Source organism: Trichomycterus rosablanca, chromosome 1 (assembly GCF_030014385.1).
Source record: "Trichomycterus rosablanca isolate fTriRos1 chromosome 1, fTriRos1.hap1, whole genome shotgun sequence".
Classification (NCBI taxonomy): Eukaryota; Metazoa; Chordata; class Actinopteri; order Siluriformes; family Trichomycteridae; genus Trichomycterus; species Trichomycterus rosablanca.
Window position 1 is genome coordinate 19,613,624 of NC_085988.1, and position 20,898 is coordinate 19,634,521.

At 39.0% G+C, this 20,898-nt stretch overlaps 1 pseudogene; it reads left to right on the forward strand.

Annotated features, from left to right (window-relative positions):
• LOC134312191 (uncharacterized) overlaps positions 1 to 313 on the forward strand; it is a 71,462-nt pseudogene extending 71,149 nt beyond the window's left edge.
• The last annotated feature ends 20,585 nt before the right edge of the window (positions 314 to 20,898 follow it).

The following is a 20,898-nucleotide window of genomic DNA, read 5'->3' on the forward strand; positions in this document are numbered from 1 at the left end:
AAAGGGGGTTAAATGTTGACTGAGACACCTACCCACTGACTGAGCGACAGATAAACCCTAACCAATAATATATTTTTATTACATAGTTATAATATATAATATAGTTTTATTGGCACCCATGCATTTACTGTTTTGTACAATCACCCTTTGCTAACAACATTTAGTCTTCTATGATGCCCAAAATTAGAAAGTTCAAACAAGGAATTTTAAAACATTGTAAATTACAGGATGTTTCTAGATCATCTAGGCTCCACAATCCTTTCTTGTGGTCTCTTTTCTTCTGCTTACCCTTCAGGTTCTTAATGAGAACTAGATCAGGGGAGTGAGATGGCAATATTGTGTTCATCTAATCATTTTACTTGGCCATATTTTGCCATCCATAATCGTTGGAGAAATGTTTTGCCTTTCTAACTATCTTTCTGACTGTGCATATATATATTTAATGACGGTACAAACACTGATGTACAAACAATACAAATCATAACCCACCACCATAAACAGCTAAGAAAAAACTATACAATAATATAACACACATGCAAAAGTAGTAGATAAATAGGAGGTTCGCTTAACAACAGTCAACAGTAATTATACAATTAGTGCACTTAAATAAATATATAGTATATAGAAATATAAGCTGCGTCCGAAATTGCATACTTACAGAGTACGTACTAGATTCGAGGAAGTATGCACCGCTCGGCCGGTAAAGAAGTACGCTTTTAGTACAGAAGTGTGCAGTATGCACGCAACACCCCTACGTACTACGTCCGCCATCTTACCAACGTCAAGTGATGACGTGATGAAGTAATATCACCATAGTTAAAGACCGTGTGCTCATTACAAGCCCCACCTGGCAAAATTTTGGATATTTATTGCTAATCATAATGTTATTTAGGGTTGTACACAATAATATTTTTATTTTGTTTATCTTACTTACACTTGTAAACAGAGGACTCTCCGTTTTCTGCCATCTTTCTTGTTTCTTCTTCCACTTCAAACACCTACGAAGCTCCAGTTGAATTATGGGATACATTAGCAGACCAAAAGTGTGCATCGTTTGCATACTCAAACATGGCTGCCCAAAAAGTAGGTCATCCAGGTACTACTCGCGTATGTTATTATGTATACTATGTATTCGGACATACTAACCGCTCTCTAGTACTGCTTTCGCGTACTATTAAGTATGGAAGTATGCAATTTCGGACGCAGCTATAGTATGAAACCTATCATTAAAGCAAACATGGCTGTAAGTGCAAAAATGCTTAGTGACGTGCTAAGCTAATTGCTAAGGTAAATAGGACTACAAGTGGAAATGCTAACCTAAATGCTAAGCTAATCACTAATGTGAATGTGGCTACAGTTGCATAGACTAAACAGGTGTTAAGCTAATCGTTAATACAAACCAGCTAGGAATAAACTACAGAAATTCTGAGGAAAGGCACAAAAACAAAAGAGGAGGGCACAAATGACATTGATGGTACAATACTATGTGAAGGATTAAGAAGAAATGGAGGACTTAAATAGCACACTGATTATGTCATTATAACCTTCAGGTGATCCTGAGTGTTGCTGTCGCACAGCCAGGCATGAACATATTTTGTTGTGGTTGCCTGATGTATGAAAACTCATTTATACTTCAAATCATGAATTATCTATTTATTAGGATTTTAACATCATGTTTTACACACTTTGGTTACATTCATGACAGAAATGGTAGTTACTGGTTACACAAGATTCATGGATAACACAGTCATGGATAATTTTGTATCTCCAATTCATCTCACTTGTATGTCTTTGGATTGTGGGAGGAAACCGAAGCTCCTGGAGGAAGCCCAAACAAACACGGGGAGAACATGCAAACTCCACACAGAAAGGACCCAGACCACCCTACCTGGGGATCGAACCCTTCTTGCTGTGAGGCGACAGTGCTACCCACTGTGCCACCGAAGCATAAACTAAATTGGTGTTAAGATAATCACTATTACTAATTAGAAAATACAACCCAGCTAGGAATAAACTATAGAAATACTGAGGAAAGCCACAAAAACAAAGGAGCAGCACAAAATGACATTACATGGTATAATACTATATCTGAGTCCAAAATCGCATACTTCCATACTAAATAGTACACGAAAGCAGTTTGAGACAGCGGTTAGTACGTCCGAATACCTAGTACTCATTAAACAGTTCGCGAACAGTACCCGGATGACCTACTGCCTGGGCAGCCATTTTTGAGTATGCAAACGATAGCCTATCCCATTATTCAACTGGAGCTGCAAAGGCATTTTTAGCAAAGAAGAAAGATGGTGGAAAGCGGAGTAAAACAAAATTTTAAACTGTTATGATTAAGTACAATGTCACGCATACTTCCTGTACAACGGGTTCTGTGCCGGAAAGTAAAGACTACGATTCCCAGAATCCTTCAGTAACGCACATGACTCAATCACATGACCACTCCGGGAATCATGAACCACTTCAGAGAATCGGTTCACCAGAATACTAACTGTTTTCAGCTGCTGTTCATTATGGACTTTATAAATACGGTGTGTGTTTTGGGCACGTTGCGAAGTATTGCCACAGTGACTTTTCCTGAGCGTACCGAGCAATTTTGAAACATAGTGTTTTCCGTGTACCGATTTCTGCCTGTTTACCGTTTACGATTTTCTGCCGCTTCCTTGTTTATTTCGTTCGCTTCTGTGTCTAGGGTTATTCTGTTGTTAGTTATCGCTTGTGCATTCTTTTGTTTTCCCTGCCTTTTTGTTTTCACGTCGTGGTGTTTTTGTTCTTTATCGAAGCCTTATTAAAGCCTATTTTTTGTTATCCGCGAGCGTCCATTTTTTGTCAGCGACATTACAGAATACTTCGCCTACGTTTTGGATGGCGGACCCCGAGGCTATCCAGAAGGCTATTTCTAGTTAAGGCCTACTACTTGGTCAGCATCAACAGTTCATGGAGGAGCTTTCGCACTCTCTCAATCGTCTCGCTCAACAACAGGGTGAGCAACAAACTCAACTTTCTTTGGTAGTCGAGAGTATTGGTAAACTGACTACACAATTACAAAGTAATCCGGTGGAAGTACCCCAGCCTTCACCCAGTGAACTCTCACCTAGACCTGCTGTAATGAATATGCTTTTTCCTGTGAGTAAACCAGACAAGTTTGAGGGCTCACCTAATAACTGTCGGGGCTTTTTGTTACAATGTTCAGTGTATTTCAATAACTCTCCTGTAAGTGCTGACCAGTCTAAAATATCGTTTGTGATATCACGTCTTACGGGCAAGGCCTTGGAATGGGCCACAGCCATTTGGTCACAGATCAACGCCATGACCTATGAAAATTTTTTGGAACAATTTAAAGCGGTTTTCGATCACCCTCATGAGGGGAGATCCAGTGGTGACCTACTTGTTAAACTTCGTCAAGGCAAACAATCAGTTTCGGAGTATGCCATGGAATTCCGCACACTTGCGGCTGGTAGTGGATGGAACGATCCAGCTCTCATTGTTATGTTTCGCCAGGGACTCAATCATGACGTATTATCCGAACTAGCTTGTAGAGATGAGAATTTGTCTCTTAACCAGCTCATCACCTTAGCCATTCGCTTGGACCACCTCCTTCAGCACAAGAGAACTAGCCCAGCTGTCCTGCGTTTGCCCCGTCTCCATGATGTCATGGACTCTACTGATGCAGTACCCATGCAGCTCGACACCACTCGCCTCACCCCTGAGGAAAGGCAGCGCAGATTATCAAGTGGCCTGTGTTTCTATTGTGGCAGGACTGGGCACATTTTACGTGAATGTGGGGCTCGTCCACGTGGGTCAAGGCGGACGACCACTAGAAAGTCCGTGGAGACCATTCCATATGCTGAGGGGGTGAGTATTTCCACAAAGGGGCTGATTTCTAAATCCTTTCTTTTGCCAGTAAAGGTTTACTACCAACATAGAGTCTTTGTTGTTTCAGCCCTGATTGACTCCGGTGCTGAGGGGAACTTCATTCATGCTGAGCTAGCTTCTGAACTACAGATCCCAGTGAAGTCCTTGAAAACTCCCCTCCGTGTCACCGCTCTGGATGGAGAGCCGGTTGGAGAGGCTCCAATCTCTTTTTCCACCCATCTATTGTCAATTCAAACTAGTGCCTTACATACTGAACTGCTTTCTTTTTTTGTTATTTCGATGTCCGCTTATCAGATCATTCTTGCTCTTCCCTGGTTAGAACTCCATAATCCCAACATCTCTTGGTCTAAACGGGAGTTAGTCGCATGGTCTCCATATTGCCATAGAAATTGTATTCAGTTTCCCTCCGTATCCATTAGCTCTACCTCTATAGAAAGTCCGCAGTCTGAAATGTCTTATGTTATTCCTCTCGAGTACTCTGATCTGCGGGAGGTTTTCAGTAAATGCAATGCCACTAAATTGCCTCCACACCGTTTGTATGACTGTGCCATAGACCTGGAGGAGAATGCTGAATTGCCCAAATCTAGGGTTTACCCCCTCACTCAACAGGAGGAGAGGTCTATGGAGGAGTATATAGAGGAGGCGTTAGCTCAGGGCTTTATTCAACCATCCACGTCACCTGCGGCGTCCGGCTTCTTCTTTGTTAAAAAGAAAGACGGGAGTCTTAGACCGTGTATAGAAAATCGGAAATTAAATTCTGTTACTAAGAAATACCCTTATCCTCTTTCCCTTATTCCCACAGCCTTAGAACAACTCAGGGAAGCTAAGTATTTCACGAAATTAGACCTCCGTAGTGCCTATAATTTGGTTAGAATGAGAGAGGGGGATGAATGGAAGACGGCTTTTGTCACCACTAGGGGGCATTATGAGTACTGCGTCATGCCCTTTGGGCTCTGCAACGCCCCCTCTGTGTTCCAAGCGTTCATCAATGATGTCCTGAGGGACATGATTGGGAGATACGTGATCGCGTATATAGATGACATCCTAGTGTATTCCCCTGATTTAGAGACCCATGTTGCCCAGGTCCGTTCCGTGTTGTGTAGACTTTTGAAGAACCACTTGTACATTAAAGGAGAGAAATGTGAATTTCATGCGCAAACTATTTCCTTCCTCGGTTATGTTATCGGTCATAACGGCATAGTCATGGATGACCAGAAGGTACAAGCCGTGGTTCAGTGGCCGCGTCCTAGCTCCGTTAAAGAACTGCAAAGGTTCCTGGGTTTTGCCAATTTTTACCGGCGTTTTATACGTCATTTCAGTTCGATTGCTGCTCCCCTTACAGCCCTCCTGAAGGGAGCTACCAAACTGCTTTTTTGGAATGCACAGGCTGAGTCAGCATTCGAGTTGTTGAAACAGGCGTTTACCTCCGCTCCCATCCTAAAACACCCTAATCCTGCTGAACCTTTTGTGGTGGAGGTTGATGCTTCCGAGTCGGGTGTAGGAGCTGTTCTCTCTCAGCACTCTGGGAGTCCTCGCAAGCTGTATCCAGTAGCTTTTTACTCTCATAAGCTTAGTCCCGCTGAGAGTAATTATGGCATAGGGGATAGAGAGCTGTTGGCTGTGAAACTAGCTCTAGAGGAGTGGAGACATTGGTTGGAGGGGGCCAACCATCCTTTTGTGGTTCTCACTGATCATAAAAACTTTGAATATTTAAAGAATGCTAAGCGTATGAATGCACGTCAGGCCAGGTGGTCCTTGTTCTTTTCCAGATTTTGTTTCAGTCTGTCCTTCCGTCCTGGTACTCGCAACACCAAGGCGGACGCACTGTCCAGAGTATTCCAGGGTCAGGAGGACCCTGAGAAAGATCCAGAACTCAAACCTATTCTTCCTCCGGAGGTCAGTATTGCATCCATTAGATGGGAGATAGACGAGGGCATTCAAGAGGCTTTAAATAGAGTTACCACACCCAGTCAGTGCCCTGTAGACAAGGTTTATGTCCCGGAGGAGTTTAGGGATCGTTTGCTTACTTGGGCCCATTCTTCGCTCTCTTCAGGTCACCCAGGGGAAGGTAGGACGTGTCAGTTGATAGCTAGTAAGTATTGGTGGGGTACTCTTTCTGCCGACGTACATCGTTTTGTGTCTTCTTGTTCAGTCTGTGCACAATGCAAGACACCTAAAACTTTGCCCGCTGGAAAGTTGATGCCGTTGCCCATACCTGCTCGTCCCTGGTCTCATATTGCTATCGATTTTATTACCGATCTTCCCGAATCCCTTACTTATACTACTATACTTACCGTCCTGGATAGATTTTCCAGAGGTGTTCGTTTTATACCATTTTCAGTTCTTCCCTCGGCATTCTTGACAGCGGAAGCTTTGTTCACTCACGTCTTCCGTATATTTGGTATCCCTGAGGACATAGTGTCGGATAGGGGCCCTCAATTTACGTCCCAAGTCTGGTCAGCCTTCTTTGAACAGATCGGAGTCTCTGTGAGTCTGACTTCGGGGTATCACCCACAATCAAATGGACAATGTGAACGGGTGAACCAGGAATTAGGAAAGTTCCTTAGGCTGTACTGCCATAACAATCCCAATGACTGGGCCCGATATCTGGTGTGGGCGGAGATAGCACAAAACTCACTGGTTAGTGCATCTACTGGACTGACTCCGTTTCAGTGTATTTTAGGATTTCAACCTCCACTGGCACCCTGGCATGCCCTCACAACCAATGTGCCTGCAGTTGATGAGTGGATGCGTAGGAGCGAGGAGGTGTGGGAAAGCCTATTTTTTGTTATCCGCGAGCGTCCATTTTTTGTCAGCGACGTTACATACAACCCTGAATAACATTATGAGTAGCTTTGTGGTGAACGACAGAATTAATTTTGTCTGATTTCAAAACTGTTATAACTGTGGCGATGAGACATCAAACATCACGTGACGTTGGTAAGATGGCGAACGTAGTACGTACAAGGTTGCGTGCATACTGCACACTTGCATACTGAAAGAGCGTACTGCTTTACCAGCCGAGCAGTGTGCACTTCCTCAAATCTAGTGCGTACTGTTTAAGTACGCGATTTCGGACGCAGCTTACATGAAGGATAAGAAGAAATGGAGGACTTTAATAGCACACTGATTATGTCATTATAAGCTTCAGGTGTTAGTATTCATGTGATTCTGAGCATTGCGGTTGCACAGCCAGGCATGAAGATATTTTTGTTGTGGTTGCCTAATGTATGAAAACTCCTATTTTATATTTTAAAGTAACATATGATTCTGTTACAGAAGAATGTCTAGGAATTCTAGGAATTTCATTTTCCTAGAATAAGTTTACTTTAGTGAAGGGATAGACTAAAAATACATACAGTGGTGTTAAAAAAAATAGCAGTGATTTTTAAAAAGTGAATAAAGCGCAAAATCATTATAATAACTTTTATTTCCATAAATGCAAATGCACTGAAAATACTACACTTTCAATTCTAAATCAAAACATTAACTAAATGTAGCCAGTTTGTGTTAATCCTTTACAGAAAGTTAAGAAAAATGAATATTAGGCTGTTCGAAAAAATAGCAGTGCCAGCATTCTTCTTTAAAAACTTAAAAAAATTTATCTACAAACTGAAAATGTTTGAGGTTTCACTTTAGTTTAAATTACTGAACTAATATTTAGTGGCATAACAATTGTTTCTGAGATCTGTGTTGAATGGAGTCGACCAACTTCTGGCACCTCTGAACAGATATTCCAGTCCAGGATGATTAGACGACATTCCACAGTTCTTCTGCAATTTTGGGTTTTGCCTAAAAAAAAAAAACACATTTCAGATATCAGCCCACCAGTTCTCTATGGGATTAAAGTCAGGAGATTGGGCTGGCCACTCTATTATCTTCAATCTTTTTTGTTCTGTAACCAAGATGTTTTGGGATATTGTCATGTTGAAACACCGATTTTAAGGAAATTTCTTCTTCGGCATAGGGCAACATGATCTCCTCAAGTGTTCTGATATATTTAAACTGATCCATGATCCCTCGTATGTGATAAATAGGCGTAACACCATGGTATGAGAAACATCCCCATATCATCATTTTGTACCACCATGCTTTACTGTCTTCACAGTGAACTTTGGCTTGAATTCAGTGCTCGGGGGTCGTCTGACATACTGTCTACAGCCACTAGACCCAAAAAGACCCTTTTATCAGTCCACAAAATGTTGAACCATTTCTCTTTGGACCAGTGAATGTGTTCCTTGGCAAATTTGAACCCATTCAGGACGTCTTTTTCTTAACAACGGGACTTTGCAGGAGTTCTTGCTGGTAAATTGGCTTCACTTAATCATCTTCTGTACTCACTGGTAATTTCAGATGTTCCTTGATCTTTCTGGAGGTGATCACTGGCTGAGTGTTTGCCATTCTGGCTATTCTCTGATCCATTCGAACAGTAGTTCCACGCTTCTTTCTGCGTCTTTCAGGTTTTGGTTGTCACTTCAAGGCATTTGAGATCATTCTAGCTGAGCAGCCAATAATTTGCTGCACTTCTCTGTATGTTTTTTCCCTCTACAATCAACTTTTTAATCAAAGTACGCTGTTCATCAGAACAATGTCTGGAACAACCCATTTTACCCAGTATTTCAGAAGGAAATGAGCTATTACCAACCTGTGCAACATTTGCCACCCTCCTAAATTAAATAAGGGCAAAATCTGACACCCATTCTTCTTCAGAATGAATGACTTCACCAATTGAACTCCTCACTGCTATTATTTTGAACAACCCCCTTTCAATCAATGCTTCGATTACTCAGAATGAGCAGCATGCATGTCCTAATTGTTGGGTTTGTTTTGTTTTCATTACTCTACTACACTTTTAAGTAAATTATTTGCTATGTAGATCACTTCTACTAAAAACAGTGATTTATCAGGTTAATGATGTGGGACTGCTATTTTTTTGAACACCACTGTATATTTTTTATTTGCATTTGAAATATTTGACCAGACATTTTTTAAGCCTGCCAATAATTTTTAGATGATTTTTATTGGTGATACTATGCTTTAACTCTGTAGACACAGTCTGTTCTGAACTGATTTGAATATGGGGCGCAACCTTACACTTTTCTTACGGAAGGTACACACTACATCACATTCAGCCATCTGATTACCGTTAGGCAATATTCACTACTTCCTTGCATCAACCTTTTTTTGCCCATTCCACCTGCTTTCAGTCTTACATGTCTCCTACTTTATAGCACTTTGCTTAATGTTGTTGTTTTTATAGAAAATAAATATAAGTCCAGGTAATACTTTTTTACCATAAAGATAGGCTAATTTAGCTATTGCTAACAGGTTATCAAATATAAATGTAATGTAAAAGGCAGGACAATCGATTTAAATGTTTGGAGTCACTACACAGTACTTTTTTTAGCACTGGGCAAACATCATGTCTCACACGCCACCACGTCTGTCTCTTCATCTGTTTTTCCCTCCTGCCGTTTTTATTTCCCTCCGCCAGCGAGCCCAGAACGACCCCAAAAAGAGCAGTGATTTGCCAGCGTTAGCTGCATTTAATGCTTATTTTATCATCTCTGGGGAAAATAACATTTGAAGAGAAAAAAAAGAAGCAAAACCAACTGGTGTGTGGTAGAAATTTAATTAGGCAGAATCTGTCTCTCCCTTTTCTTTCTTTTTCTGTCTGTGCATGTGTCCGGGAGAGAGAAAGAGGTGCTTGTATAATGACTAGATTTGAGGCATAGACAGGGAAAGGGATTCAATTACTGTGGCCTGTTCTTACTCACACCCCCTGGCGATACAGCGCACCCCATTTAAACACATGCACACACACACACACACACACACACACTTATACACTCAGTACACATTACTCACAACTCAGTAATACTGCAGTAAAAGTAATATATGACTCTATGTTGAACAGCTAGAGAAAATAAAACAAATAAAAAAGCAAACTAATATTCTGAGCAATCAATAGTCAAAGCCCGGTGGAAATAGGAAGATGATCGGAGTATCGGAAAGCGATCTGGGGGCTTTTTTGTAATTATTATTATTTATACAGGCCCTTCACCATGAGACTATGCCTGACTCGTTGTGAATATGACCATCGATCGCTTGGATTCCTCTGCAGGGCCACCATTGCTCATATCACCCCACTTTCTTCTGCTTCTCTTGCTTGTTCGTTTTTCCTTTCTCTCAGTCAGACACAGACAACGGCTTGCTACCATTCAGTGATTGCATTTACACGCAGAAAATAACTGCTCGTAAAATAATTTATTAAATTATTATTTACACTTTAATAGCAATTATTTAATATATAACAACTATTATCTATTAGAATTATTGTTCACACTTAAATAGCAATTATTTAATATATAACAACTATTATTTATTATAATTATTATCTACACTTTAATAGCAAGTATTTATTATATAACAACTATTATTTATTAGAATTATTATCTGCACTTTAATAGCAATTATTTATTATATAACAACTATTGTTTATTATAATTATTATCTGCACTTTAATAGCAATTATTTATTATATAACTATTATTTATTAGAATTATTATCTGAACTATAATATCAATTATTTATTATATAACTTGTTTATTATAATTATTATCTGCACTTTAATAGCAATTATTTATTATATAACAACTATTATTTATTAGAATTATTATCTGTACTTTAACAGCAATTATTTATTATATAACAACTATTATTTATTAGAATTATTATCTGTACTTTAACAGCAATTATTTATTATATAACAACTATTATTTATTAGAATTATTATCTGCTCTTTAATAGCAATTATTTATTATATAACAACTATTAGAATTATTATCTGCACTTTAATAACAATTATTTATTATATAACTATTATTTATTAGAATTATTATCTGCACTTTAATAGCAATTATTTATTATATAACAACTATTATTTATTAGAATTATTATCTGCACTTTAACAGCAATTATTTATTATATGACAACTATTATTTATTAGAATTATTATCTGTACTTTAACAGCAATTATTTATTATATAACAACTATTATTTATTAGAATTATTATCTGCACTTTAATAGCAATTATTTATTATATAACAACTACTATTTATTATAATTATTATTTGTACTTCAGTAGTACTTATTTATTATATAACAGCTATTATTTATTAGAATTATTATCTGCACTTTAACAGCAAGGTCAGTTAACAGGTCAGTTAGTACTTTGATTTCTCAGATAGGAGGTGTAATTACCTGTGGTGAAGCTGTTTATTCTACAGTATAGAAGTGGCAGGTAAAGGTGATATCTGTACTTATTAAATCAGCTAGCTCATTTTAATCATTTATTTTACTTGCCAGCAGAAAAGAGGACCTGGTTTTCTTGTAGGATTTTTTCTAGCTTCTACAGTTTCCTCCAATGCATGTCCAGAGGTGGATTTTCTACTTTTAATTACATCTAGATGTGAGCGTGCAGCTGTATGGTTTAACAGATTGGTGCCCTTTCCTGATTTTTATATGATGTTTCTGGGTGGCTCTGGATCCACCATGACCCTAATCAGAATGCAGAGAAATTATGAACTACACAGATGTCCAATGAAAATATCTGTTGCTTACATATACTTTTAGGAAATGCTGGGTGCAAAACATGGTACCAGTTTATACATGCTGGGCCAGGCAAACAGTTTATCATATACCGTCACACACATCAGTACATTCACTTACTCACATTCAGTCCCAATTAAGAGTAGCCATTCCAGTTTTTGCATTTTTAGGTGGTAGGAAGAAACTGGAATACCCCACAGAAATCAGATGTACTTGGGAAGAACATACAAAACTACTCAAAGACCAAGAACAGTGACATGAATTGAAGAACAACTCAATGTGGCTTGGGTGCGCTAAGGTTGGGCAGCAGTATAATATGCTTATGCTGGTTTCTGTTTATTATGACTTATGTAAGAATCTGCCACTGGCAGAGCTCAATGGGATCATACACCGATCAGGCATAACATTATGACCACCTTCCTAATATTGTGTTGGTCCCTCTTTTGCTGCCAAAACAGCCCTGACCCATCGAATCATGGACTCCACTAGACCCCTGAAAGTGTGCTGTGGTATCTGGCACCAAGATGTTAGCAGCATATCCTTTAACTCCTGTAAGTTGTGAGGTGGGCCTTCATGGATCGAACTTGTTTGTCCAGCACATCCCATAGATGCTCGATTGGGTTGAGATCTGGGAAATCTGGAGGCCAAGTCAACACCTCTAACTCGTTGTTGTGCTCCTCAAACCATTCCTGAAGCATTTTTGCTCTGTGGCAGGGCGCATTATCCTGCTGAAAGAGGCCACAGCCATCAGGGAATACTGTTTCCATAAAAGGGTGTACATGGTCTGCAACAATGCTTAGGTAGGTGGTACGTGTCAAAGTAACATCCACATGGATGGCAGGACCCAAGGTTTCCCAGCAGAACATTGCGCAAAGCATCACACTGCCTCTGCCGGCTTGCCTTCTTCCCATAGTGCATCCTGGTGCCATGTGTTCCCCAGGCAAGCAATGCACACGCACCCGGCCATCCACGTGATGTAAAAGAAAACGTGATTCATCAGACCAGGCTACCTTCTACCATTGCTCCGCAGTCCAGTCCCAATGCTTAAGTGCCCATTGTGGACGCTTTCGGTGGTGGACAGGGGTCAGCATGGGCACCCTGGCTGGTCTGTGGCTATGCAGCCCCATACGCAAAGTGCAATGCACTGTGTATTCTGATACCTTTCTATCAGAACCAGCATTAACTTCTTCAGCAATTTGAGCTACAGTAGCTCGTCTGTTGGATCGGACCACACGGACCAGCCAGCCTTTCATTTTTCCTGCTTCTAACACATCAGCTTTGAGGATAAAATGTTCACTTGCTGCCTAATATGTCCCACCCACTAACAGGTGCCGTGACGAAGATCATAATGTTATGCCTGGTCGGTATGAGTGTCAAAGAGTGGAAAATGTTATGGTTCATCCATATGAATGATCATGGTTTTGTCAGTTGTCCAGCTGCTCTTGACTATATACTGTTAGTTACATTTTCCTTATGATGTCTGAACCTTCACTATTTGAAAAATGATGATAACAATGGCCGAGTAAATACATTGATAATGTAAAAAACTAAGTAGCAAAACGCATGAATAAACACTTTATCATTATTATTACTATTTGTCATATTCTAAGCCATCACATTATGTAGTTTCTGCTATTTGTTTGAAGGCACAATTCCCAAGGTAATGAGCTTCTTACAAGTCTGCTTTACTCTTGAAATATTCATTGTTCTTATCTTTGTATCACAGTAGTAGCACACATTTCGTTTTAAGCCGTCTCTATTTTAACGGAGGCAGCATTCCAAATCGCATATTAGTGTACTAAGTAGTATGTCAGCTGCTTTTGTTATAATGGAGTCTGTGATAAGTGAGTGGTGATTCCTCACAGCTGTATATGATAGATATCAAAGATTGGAGGTCACATTCACTGAATCAAGTGATTACTTGGCTAAAGTCCAATTTGCTTAGATTTTAATTCTCTGAATGAGTGTTTATACACCGATCATCCATAACATTAAAACCACCTCCTTGTTTTTACACTCACTGTCCATTTTATTAGCTCCACTTACCATATAGGAGCACTTTGTAGTTCTACAATTACTGACTGTAGTCCATCTGTTTCTCTGAATGCTTTGTTAGCCCCCTTTCATGCTGCTCTTCAATGGTCAGGACTCTCCCAGGACCACTACAGAGCAGGTATTATTTAGGTGGTGGATCATTCTCAGTACTGCAGTGACACTGACATGGTGGTGGTGTGTTAGTGTGTGTTGTGCTGGTATGAGTGGATAAGACACAGAAGCGCTGCTGGAGTTTTTAAACACCTCACTGTCACTGCTGGACTGAGAATAGTCCACCAAAAAACCAAAAATATCCAGCCAACAGCGCCCTGTGGGCAGCGTCCTGTGACCACTGATGAAGGTCTAGAAGATGACCAACTCAAACAGCAGAAATAGATGAGTGATCGTCTCTGACTTTACATCTACAAGGTGGACCAACTAGGTAGGAGTGTCCAATAGAGTGGACAGTAAGTGGACACGGTATTTAAAAACTCCAGCAGCGCTGCTGTGTCTAATCCACTCATACCAGCACAACACACACTAAAACACCACCACCATGTCAGTGTCACTGCCACTGCAGTGCTGAGAATGATCCACCACCTAAATAATACCTGCTCTGTGGTGGCTCTGTGGGGGTCCTGACCATTGAAGAACACGGTGAAAGCAGGTTAAAAATTTATGGACTACAGTCAGTAATTGTAAAACTACAAAGTGCTTCTATATGGTAAGTGGAGCTGATCAAATGGACAGTGAGTGTAGAAACAATGAGGTGTTTTTAATGTTATGGCTGATCAGTGTATAATCACTTAAATAATCAGCAGCGCTGGTTGTCAGCCAGTGTCTGCATTGCACTGAACTTTCTCTTGGTTAACAGTGGATTCTTTCTTGCTTCTCATCTACAGTTCTAATTTTTGTATAGTTTATTTTGGCATTGTAAAGTCCTGTCTTCTGTATTATGAAAAGTCTTTGTGACCTCTTAAATAAGTTGTCACTGAGCTTTACACTTTTGGGAGGATTTACCACTGCTGTATTTTTCCTCTGTTTTAAATTAATAGCTCACAATGGGGTTTGGTGGAGTTGCGGAACATTAATAATACAACTGTTATGCTTTCCAGGCTGGTTTACACTGATGAACCAAAACATAATGACTACCTGCCTATTTTTTCTGGCTGCTTCCATATTAGTGTTCGCCACAGCGGATCATTCTGATCTGCATACCTGATTTACTACAAATTCCTTCCAATCTTTCTTTGAGGTACATTTACATTTACATTTTCAGCATTTAGCAGACGCTCTTATCCAGAGCGACTTACAGAAGTGCTTCTATAGTGAACATTTCATTTCTCAAGTTTAGGAAAACAACAGTCAAAGAACACAAATCTGCTAAAACCTGTTAGAACCAAAGTGCCTTTTTCTTTTTTTTTTTTAATGGAAAAGAATGGAACAAAATGTTAGTAAATAAGTACAAGTCAGCCTAAGTGTTTAGTAAAAAGGTGGGTTTTTAATCGTTTTTTAAACACAGGTACATTGTTTTAAACATTTCAATAATTTTCTCACACATTTGTTGACAAACTGGAGATCCTCTGATCACCTTTGCTCATCAGAGACTCAGCCTTTCCTGGATGCTGCTTTTGTACCAAACCATGATTACAATCACCTGTTGACATCACCTGTTTGGAATCACATCATTATTTAGTTTTTTCACCTCATTACTAGCCCTAAATTGCCCCCGTCCCAACTTTTTTGGAATGTGTTGCAGGCCTGAAATGCAGGAATGGATGTTTATTAATAAATGAAATGAAGTTGAGCAGATAAAACATGAAATACCTCAGGTTCATCCTGTCTGCAATCAAATAAAAGTCAAAATAAATTTAAGGAACACTGCATTCTTATTTTATTTGCATTTTACCTACTGTCCCAACTTTTTCTGATTTGGGGTTGGAAAAAGACTGAAATACAATTGCAAAACATCTAAAAATCAATAAAAAATACAATAAAATCTGCATTTTGTTTTAACTTTGCTTCTTAATCGTGGAGATGCTTGATCTTGGAATACCGTATTCCTTAGCGAGGTCAGTAAAGGCGCATTCACATGAGAAGCGGCAAAATTGCTTTTGCGCTGCTGCGCCGTTATTTCCTATGTAGTGTGCAGGTGCACAAAGCTTAACGTGACTTATTGTACTGAAACAACAAGTGAGGAATTTCATTAGTGGTGAGTACTTATGAGCAGTAATAATTAAGAGAAGTTTCATGTTCCTGTGTTGTTCTTTTAATACATTAAGTCACATTAAGCTTTTTTTTATGATAAGCGTTTTAGACTCGGAAAAGCTGATTCTCACAATTTCTCAGAACCCTGAGGTATAACAAGTTTAAAAGTGAAACAGAATGAAATTCAGATAAACAAAGATACATGTGGAGCTTTCAGACTGGATTTGACGATTATTCCACACAAATGCAGATTCATCTCATATTTTACTGGCATATGGATCAAAAGCTCACTGGTTCAGGCCCCAACACTAAATTGCCAGATGTTTGCATCTTAATTGATTGGATTGCATTTAATGACATTTGTAAGTTGCTTTGTATAAAAGTATATATATACTGTATATATACTGTATATATGCCCTTCCCTTAAAATTGTACACTCAGTACTCAAAAATAAAACTGGAATTCTATCATTTTAAAATAAACTATAATAATTACAAAAATTATATTCAATATATTGTTAACATAACGTGCAATAAATCAGAACAAGTAATCAGTTAAATTGTAAAAAATAAAAAAGAGTAAACCAGTTAAAATGTTTAATGTATGTAGCAAAATTCTAAACTTACATTTTTTAAGTTAACTTATTAAGAAATCAGACCCAAAAGTAAGTGTTACCTCTGTATTTCTAGAATCAGCACTGAAATTCTATTCCTTTCAGCCCTACAAATCTAGAATCCATGCTTAATTTCAAGACTTAACAATTAAAATAAATAACCAAATCCAATTAACTAAGCTCACCAGGACTACTGTTGCCAATGTGCTGTTTAAGTGTTTTTCTGTATTGTACAATCTAGTTTAGACACCAACGAAAGCATTAGATATTTCTACATCAAACCCATGAAGTTTTGTGGCCTAAATTCATACTGGAATATGATTGGCTGTTATATTTTATGACAGTGTTTCCTGTCAAGTGTTTAATACAAAGTCAGATTTTTTAAGGGTTGTACAGTATAACGAAACACTGTCAGGTTACATCTTTAATGTAGACAACAAAAGACAAAAAAAAAGCTTAGATAAGGTGCATAGACAAAGGTGCATGGACAATGTGCATAGACAATGTGCATAGACAAGGCAAGGTGCATAGACAGGTCTGAGGTAGTGGATTAGCAGCTTAGGTTTCAGTAAACAAAGTCCCAGTAAAGTGCAGGTGCAATAAGAGGTATGCTTATGTTCTGGTTGGAATTGTAGGAGTTACCAGTTTAGATCTGTAGCAAACCAGCAGTGCAGTGACAATTTAAGCACTTATAAGTGCCAACATTACCTTGTAAGACATGAATCGTAAAAAACATCATCATATTATAGAGCGTAGTGTGACAGTGAAGTATTTATAGCATCCCCAAACAATTACAACTGCCTTAAATAGCTCAGCTGTCTGCAGTAAATAACAGAGAATTATGCAAGTGATAAAACCAAAACAATAAAAAAAATGTCTTAAGAATTTAAACACACTGTGTGGAATGATGCTTCTGCTAAAGGTTATAACTGAAGCACGTTCCAGAGCAGAAGCTGGGTCTCATCACAACTTTCCCCAGTCAGCGAGTGCAGCGTCGGAGTCAGTGCGCTCGGGGAAGTGATTTAGCTGAGTGACTGGAGAAACAAGCCTCTCCAGTCATACTCGCTCCCTGAGGATCCTCCGTGAGAGAAATCCGCTCAGAAGCACTTTCAGAAAAAAGCCGAGTGTCAATCAGAAAGGCTGGAATAAAAAGCCTTACACATCCCTCATTTTACATAACCTGATTTGCCCCATCAATCCGCCGGTTTTGGCTGTGTGTTCTCATATATTCTGCATCTTACATTTCTTTCTCGCCTTGCCTTGCTTTTGACTTTTGACTCTTTTCTGTCTGATCTCATATACTTTACAATAAACCCAGACACACTTAACTTTAGTGCTTACAAACATCACTTATTCACTCTCAGCACTATGCGCTCTCCCATATACTTATAAACACTAACAATCATCCACTTGTTCTCTTACGCACAATACACCACACTCATAACACCGCACATACTCCCCAAGTGTGCTCGAGTTTTGAGAGCAAAGTGCAGGGTTGGAGGGGATTAAAGGGTCGATACTAACTGACGTACAGCAAGTTCTGGTGAATAATTCATAAATACTTCTCACTCAAGGACATCACTCTGTTTTATCTCTCTCGTCTTACATCTTCGTCCAACTTCTTCTTCTTACTGGATTTTGTCATCTTGTCTGCATTTAAAATCTTTGTTTTATTCCTATTTTTTATGTTTTAATTCCGGCCTTTAACCTTTTCTCTAAAAATAAAGTGTAACAGATAGGATTCTAAATACTGCTACTCTACTAAGGACCAGATCTAGGTTCGATGTAGAGGTGGCAATAATAACAAGGGACTGAGACCAAAGTTAAATGACAGAGAATATTTATGTTTAATTTATGTAGCAATGTTAAATTCACAGCTTTACAACTTGTAAGAAAATGAAAGGAGTAAATAGACAAACAAAAAAAAACATGTGTTTGAATTAGATTTCTTGTGTGTGTCAGTGTATTGTTTCAGTTCGATCCCAGTGGTATTGTTTCAATTCAGTCCCAGTGGTATTGGGCAAATGTTACTTGTTAAGTCCTGGTGGAGTTTCAATCCTCTGCATGCAACTGACTCGTCTTTGGTTGGCTCGCCACTCCTTGCTGGAGAAATCAAACTCATCGAAGTTCATCGAAGCCACAGAAAGATTCTCCACAATCCAAAAACCTGACCAAAGCTCTCCTATGACAACAACATGAAGATATCAGGATGTAGGATCTCCTCACATGTACGCGCTGGTTCAAGGTTTAGTTCTAGCTGTTTTATTTATACTTTTAAGGGAGTCAATTCTGCATTGGCTCGCTGTGCTTTCACACTGAGCAACCGTAGCTGGAAAGATAAAGGAAAATCAAAGCTGCAACGTTATACATTACCGAATGATCGGTGGGCGGGATTTAAACGTGATTGATTGGTACTCACGTTCTATGATGACATACTCTGTTTAACAAATGTATTACTATTTATTTTTCAAATTCTAGTATCTTTCCTGTAATTATAATGGCATTCCTAACAAAGTAATATTTTAAATTTAAACTAAAATCAAGCCTGGGTTACAAAAGCAATACTTGGTCATTGGTCATTTTAACAAGCATATGGACTCCTGACCATGAACTTGTTGGACATGCCATTCTAAACAAAATATGATATTGCAAAATCAATCCGGAACAGAAAAAAGCCTTTTCAAACTGTTGGCACAAAGTTAGAAGCATGTAATTTGTTGTATATAATTGATTTTATACACCTGTTAGTAATGCTAGGGATTGAAACACTAGAACTCGATAATAAAGAGGGGTTCCCACATATTTTCTTTACCATATAGTGTACATTTCTCTTACAAGTATATGCATTTACCTTAAGGATACTTTTTGTCTTTTGTCTGATAATGCAGTGGAACCTTGATTTAATGGACTAAAAAAGGGGTTGCACTGGTCTGTAAAATGCCATTGTCCGAAACAGCAAGGTTTTTTCAGGGGTACGAAAACACAGCACTAAGAAGGTCCACAAAAGTGCTAAACATGCACATATGATAAACAGTAAAGTGAACAACCTGTAAATACATATTAAAATTGGTGCACTGTACTACTGGGGAGAAATTTCCTTTACCTTATGTGGTGGAGGAGGGTTTTTTTTATTTGCTGTGATCGTATAGAGGGGACTCAGAGTATCTACAACCCCAAATTAGAAAACGTTGAGACAGTATGGAAAATGCAAATAAAATAAAAAATTTAGTATTTCTTACATTTTGACTTTTATTTGATTGCAGACAGTTTAAACCCAAGATATTTCATGTTTTGTAATATACCTCCATTCCTGCATTTCAGGCCTGCAACACATTCCAAAAAAAGTTGGGACGGGGGCAATTTAGGGCCAGCAAGGGATTACTTTGGCAAACCTTTGTCAAGCACTACAATACAGAGTTACATGCACAAATGCCACTTAAAACTTTACTGTGCAAAAAAGAAGCCTTATGTCAACCATGTCCAGAAGCAGCGTCAACTTCTCTGGGCTCTGAAGCATCTAGGATGAACCATCACACAGTGGAAACGTGTATTGTGGTCAGATGAATCAGCATTCCAGGTCTTGTTTGGAAAAAATGGACACCGTGTGCTCCTGACCAAAGACGAAATGTTGCTGACTGTTATCAAGAACAAGTCCAAAAGCCAGGGTCTGTCATGGTATGGGTTTGTGTCAGTGCTCTTGGCAAAGGTCATTTACACTTCTGTGATGGCAGCATTAATGCAGAAAAGTACATTGAGATCTTAGAGAAACATATGCTGCCTTCAAGACGTCATCTCTTCCAGGGACATTCATGCATTTTTCAACAAGACAATGCAAAACCACATGCTGCACACATTACAAAGACATGGCTGCGGAAGAAGAGGGTACAGGTACTGGACTGGCCTGCCTGCAGTCCTGACCTGTCCCCAATAGAGAATGTGTGGAGAATTTTGAAGGAAAAATGCGACAGCGATGACCCCGTACTGTTGCACATCTTAAGACGTGTTTGCAGGAAGAATGGGACAAAATAAAAGCTGAAACACTAAATCACTTGGTATTCTCTGTGCCAAAACGTCTTTTAAGTGTGGTGAAAAGGAATGGCAACATTACAAAGTGGTAAATACTTTACTGTCCCAACTTTTTTTGGAATGTGTTGCAGGCCTGAAATGCAGGAATGGATGTTTATTAATAAATTTAATGAAGTTGAGCAGATAAAACATGAAATATCTCAGATTCATCCTGTCTGCAATCAACTAAAAGTCAAAGTAAATGTAAGAATTTTTTTTTTTTTTTTTAATTATTTGTGTTTTTCATGCTGTCCCAACTTTTTCTGATTTGGGGTTGTATTATTCTGAGTCTGAAGCACTGCTGGTGCTTAACTAAACACTAGAACTTGCAAAAATTAAGCATAAAACACAGAGAAATGGGCGAGAACAAAGCGAGCCTCCCGACAAAACAAAGCCTATCGCTCATGTAAACAGAGAGACGTGTGCCGGCTAGCGGACATTTACTGTACTACTGGTCTTGGTACGCTTCTCATGGGAATTT